Here is a 6,000-nt window from a genome sequence, read left to right on the forward strand (position 1 = left end):
AATCTAATTTCTCTGAGGCTGACTGCCTGGAGATTGAACGCTTGATTTTATCAAAGCGTGGCTTCTCCGAGTCAGTTATTAATACCTTAATATAGGCACGAAAGCCTGTCACCAGGAAAATTTACCATAAGATATGGCGTAAATATCTTTATTGGTGTGAATCCAAGGGTTACTCATGGAGTAAGGTCAGGATTCCCAGGATATTATCTTTTCTCCAAGAGGGTTTGGAAAAAGGATTGTCAGCTAGTTCCTTAAAGGGACAGATTTCTGCTCTGTCTATTCTTTTGCACAAGCGTCTGGCAGATGTTTTTTTTAGACGTTCAGGCATTTTGTCAGGCTTTAGTTAGAATCAAGCCTGTGTTTAAACCTGTTGCTCCACCATGGAACTTAAATTTGGTTCTTAAGGTTCTTCAAGGAGTTCCGTTTGAACCTCTTCATTCCATAGATATCAAACTTTTATCTTGGAAAGTTCTTTTTTTGGTAGCTATTTCCTCAGCTCGTAGAGTCTCCAAGCTATCTGCCTAACAATGTGATTCTCCTTATCTGATTTTTCATACGGATAAGGTAGTCCTGCGTACCAAACCTGGGTTCTTACCTAAGGTGGCATCTAACAAGAATATCAATCAAGAGATTGTTGTTCCATCCTTGTGTCCTAATCCTTCTTCAAAAAAGGAACGTCTATTACACAATCTGGACGTGGTCCGTGCTTTAAAGTTTTACTTACAAGCTACTAAAGATTTTCGTCAAACATCTGCTTTGTTTGTTGTCTACTCTGGACAGAGGAGAGGTCAAAAGGCTTCGGCAACCTCTCTTTCTTTTTGGCTTAGAAGCATAATCCGCTTAGCCTATGAGACTGCTGGACAGCAGCCTCCTGAAAGGATTACAGCTCATTCTACTAGAGCTGTGGTTTCCACTTGGGCCTTTAAAAATGAGGCTTCTGTTGAACAGATTTGCAAGGCGGCGACTTGGTTTTCGCTTCATACTTTTTCAAAATTTTACAAATTTGATACTTTTGCTTCTTCGGAGGCTATATTTGGGAGAAAGGTTTTACAGGCAGTGGTTCCTTCCATTTAAGTACCTGCCTTGTCCCTCCCTTCATCCGTGTACTTTAGCTTTGGTATTGGTAACCCACAAGTAATGGATGATCCGTGGACTGGATACACCTTACAAGAGAAAACACAATTTATGCTTACCTGATAAATTTATTTCTCTTGTGGTGTATCCAGTACATGGCCGCCCTGTCATTTTAAGGCAGGTAATTTTTAAATTTAAACTACAGTCACCACTGCACCCTATAGTTCCTCCTTTCTCGGCTTGTTTTCGGTCGAATGACTGGCTATGACAGTTAGGGGAGGAGCTATATTACAGCTCTGCTGTGGGTGTCCTCTTGCAACTTCCTGTTGGGAATGAGAATATCCCACAAGTAAAGGATGATCCGTGGACTGGATACACCACAAGAGAAATAAATTTATCAGGTAAGCATAAATTGTGTTTTTTGTGTATTTTACTTGCAGGTTATCATTCTCATATTCTCACATCTACTGTTGGACATTATTCCTTTTCATTTTGTTGTAATATTGTTCCTATCATCGAAATTAAGAAGAAGGATATATAGAATATGTGTATTCTATTATAATTGTTGGGAAATTACATTTATATTTGCAACCACAGATATTATAGACTGTAATGTATAAAAACCTCAATAAAAGGCAAGATCCCAGAGTTATTATTTCTTTCTTTAATAAATGTGGTGAGAGTCCACAATCCATTACTCCAGGGAATTATACTTTTGACCACTAGGAGGAGGCAAAGATCACAAAACTCCAAGAGCCTCTTCCACCTTACTGGAAACTAGTCTTGTCTTTGCCTTCGTAACAGGAAGATGCTCCAGGTGTTTGGGAGAATAGTTCTTAGACTGATTTGAAGACCAGTTTCCCCTCAGAGAACTACTGTTTGGACAGAGGGATGTCTTTGGAGTATGGGTAGTGGCACAAGAACACCCTACAGGAGTTAGCCTACCACAGGTGTCACATGTACCGGTCCCTAGCCTCCTCTTATTGGTTCAATGTTATACTCCATATATTTAGATCTTCTGCTGTTACTTGTACAGTACTGTATTGGCTATCTATTGGAAGCAGTTCTTTCTGCTTATTGTAAGTCTAGTAGTATTGGTTCATATCAGGTAAGTGTGGGGACTGTTGGCCACCTGCTTAGCCTGATATTTTTAGTAGGTTCTTTCATATGAGTATATCATAGCCTGGGGAGTGGACCATTATGCCAGACATTTTAAACTTGGGTAAGTACCTTATTTCATCTTATGTAGGCTTCGATGTGCGTTAAGTATTTATTTTTTTCACACGTCGATTTCATTGCAATTGATAGCAATGCAGACGTGAGCTTGCGTTTGCATTACGATTACCTTGTAATACCAGTGCACATTATCCTGCGCTGGTATTACAAAGTGGAGTGCTAATATCACTTGCATGCGATATTTGCACTCCACTCAGTAATACCAATGCACCTAAATATGTGCTGGTATTACAAGTTAGGCACAATGCGAACGCGACAAATACAAAGTGAGCAGTGAAAATATTTATACAGATACAAAGTCAAAAACCCCTCCCCTAATTAGTGCAACAAATCACATACAAAGCCACCTGATTGGAGGATAAGGACACACCCTAAATCACATTCAGGTGTGTAACATCAATTAATTAATACAGAGTCCCAAAACCTATGTAAACAAGTGAAATGATTGGTGGATAAGGACACACCCTAAATCACATTCAGGTGTGTAACATCAATTAATTAATACAGAGTCCCAAAACCTATGTAAGCAAATGAAATTAACAGCATCATATACAAAACAAACAAAAAAAAAATATATATATATACAGGGAGTGCAGAATTATTAGGCAAGTTGTATTTTTGAGGATTAATTTTATTATTGAACAACAACCATGTTCTCAATGAACCCAAAAAACTCATTAATATCAAAGCTGAATAGTTTTGGAAGTAGTTTTTAGTTTGTTTTTAGTTATAGCTATTTTAGGGGGATATCTGTGTGTGCAGGTGACTATTACTGTGCATAATTATTAGGCAACTTAACAAAAAACAAATATATACCCATTTCAATTATTTATTTTTACCAGTGAAACCAATATAACATCTCAACATTCACAAATATACATTTCTGACATTCAAAAACAAAACAAAAACAAATCAGTGACCAATATAGCCACCTTTCTTTGCAAGGACACTCAAAAGCCTGCCATCCATGGATTCTGTCAGTGTTTTGATCTGTTCACCATCAAGATTGCATGCAGCAGCAACCACAGCCTCCCAGACACTGTTCAGAGAGGTGTACTGTTTTCCCTCCTTGTAAATCTCACATTTGATGATGGACCACAGGTTCTCAATGGGGTTCAGATCAGGTGAACAAGGAGGCCATGTCATTAGATTTTCTTCTTTTATACCCTTTCTTGCCAGCCACGCTGTGGAGTACTTGGACGTGTGTGATGGAGCATTGTCCTGCATGAAAATCATGTTTTTCTTGAAGGATGCAGACTTCTTCCTGTACCACTGCTTGAAGAAGGTGTCTTCCAGAAACTGGCAGTAGGACTGGGAGTTGAGCTTGACTCCATCCTCAACCCGAAAAGGCCCCACAAGCTCATCTTTGATGATACCAGCCCAAACCAGTACTCCACCTCCACCTTGCTGGCGTCTGAGTCGGACTGGAGCTCTCTGCCCTTTACCAATCCAGCCACGGGCCCATCCATCTGGCCCATCAAGACTCACTCTCATTTCATCAGTCCATAAAACCTTAGAAAAATCAGTCTTGAGATATTTCTTGGCCCAGTCTTGACGTTTCAGCTTGTGTGTCTTGTTCAGTGGTGGTCGTCTTTCAGCCTTTCTTACCTTGGCCATGTCTCTGAGTATTGCACACCTTGTGCTTTTGGGCACTCCAGTGATGTTGCAGCTCTGAAATATGGCCAAACTGGTGGCAAGTGGCATCTTGGCAGCTGCACGCTTGACTTTTCTCAGTTCATGGGCAGTTATTTTGCGCCTTGGTTTTTCCACACGCTTCTTGCGACCCTGTTGACTATTTTGAATGAAACGCTTGATTGTTCGATGATCACGCTTCAGAAGCTTTGCAATTTTAAGAGTGCTGCATCCCTCTGCAAGATATCTCACTATTTTTGACTTTTCTGAGCCTGTCAAGTCCTTCTTTTGACCCATTTTGCCAAAGGAAAGGAAGTTGCCTAATAATTATGCACACCTGATATAGGGTGTTGATGTCATTAGACCACACCCCTTCTCATTACAGAGATGCACATCACCTAATATGCTTAATTGGTAGTAGGCTTTCGAGCCTATACAGCTTGGAGTAAGACAACATGCATAAAGAGGATGATGTGGTCAAAATACTCATTTGCCTAATAATTCTGCACTCCCTGTATATATATATATATATATATATATATATATATATATATATATAGCAGTCTGGAGATATCTATGGCAACAGACACCTCAATCATAAGTTTACACATTTTTTATATATTATAATCATTATCAAGTTAAAGTAAAGAACACGAAGGATGCCCAGTCTTCATTTAAAAAGACAAGAAAAACCATAGAAGCATAGCGTGTGTGGTGTTAGGAGCGTTTTAATCCTATGGGGTCCATTTATTAATGTGCGGACGGACATGATCCGATATAGCGGATCATGTCCACCGCACATCGATAAATTCAGACAGTATATGCTGTCGGCATTTATCATTGCACCAGCACCACCCCCTGCAGATTTGCGGCCGCTAGCAGGGAGTGTCAATCAGTCTGATCGTATTCGATCGGGCGGATTGCTGTCAGCCACCTAAGAGGTGGTGGACGAGTTAAGGAGTAGCGGTCTTAGGACCACTGCTTCTTAACTTCCGCTTCAGCCAGAACTGAAGGGGAGTGGCTCACAGGCAGCTTCCGCTGCTTCATAAATAGACACCTAAGTGAATACTGACAGTGTACTAGGCAGAAAATGAGTCTAGAAGACTAGCCAAATGTAAGGCAATATCTAACTAGTGAAGCATATACAGGACAAATGACTAGTGATATGCCCCTAAAGAAACAGTGTATAGAAGCGTGTTTAAGGTAAAAACATTACCAGAGTAACAGTGTACACATTCGTATTCAACACTGCTTGCAGCACACATATATTCAACATGGCAATCAAACGGGCACATACGTGGACCATAGGGGGCTCACCAAAATGTATAGTCAAATGACACAATGGGGTGTGTGCGAACGAACCCAGCTGCTGATTGGTTCATAGGCAACCAATAGATATATGCTAGCAGACAGCTAAAATGTGTGTTGTGGTCAGGCTATGAGAAAAATAACGACCGCAATGAAAATCTAGTACACATAGACTATATATAAATATATATATCTACCACCCCCAAACTAGACTATGCAAGGTGCTACTAATGCAAGTATGTGTCAGGTCCCTTATATGGATATTAAGTACATAGTCAAAGTATGATGTGCATTTACGAAAAACACCATAAACAATTATACTTATGTAATACATGTTCTAGTGTAGGATATAATCTAAGTGGAACAATTTGAGACTTCAATGTATGGGTACAGCGATGGGGTTCAATATGGCCCCATCATATGCTAACCTCTTCATGGAGAATTTCAAGAACAACACCATTAAGGTTTGTGATAACAACAACATACAGGGTTACAAGAGATACATCGATGATATCTTCTTAATTTAGAGAGCATCAGAGGAGGAACTTGATACATGGGTATCTGAATTGAACAGCTTGTCCACCCCTATTAAGTTCAAGACCAATAAAATCCTAGAGGAAATAGACTTTATGGACCTTAGGATCTTTAAAGACAACAGTAGTCTTGCTACTAAACTGTTCCAGAAGCCCACAGACAGAAAGTCCATACTGCTGGCATGCAGTAACCATCCCAGTTCTCTTAAAAGGGTAA

The sequence above is a fragment of the Bombina bombina genome, chromosome 3, assembly GCF_027579735.1.
Source record: "Bombina bombina isolate aBomBom1 chromosome 3, aBomBom1.pri, whole genome shotgun sequence".
Classification (NCBI taxonomy): domain Eukaryota; kingdom Metazoa; phylum Chordata; class Amphibia; order Anura; family Bombinatoridae; genus Bombina; species Bombina bombina.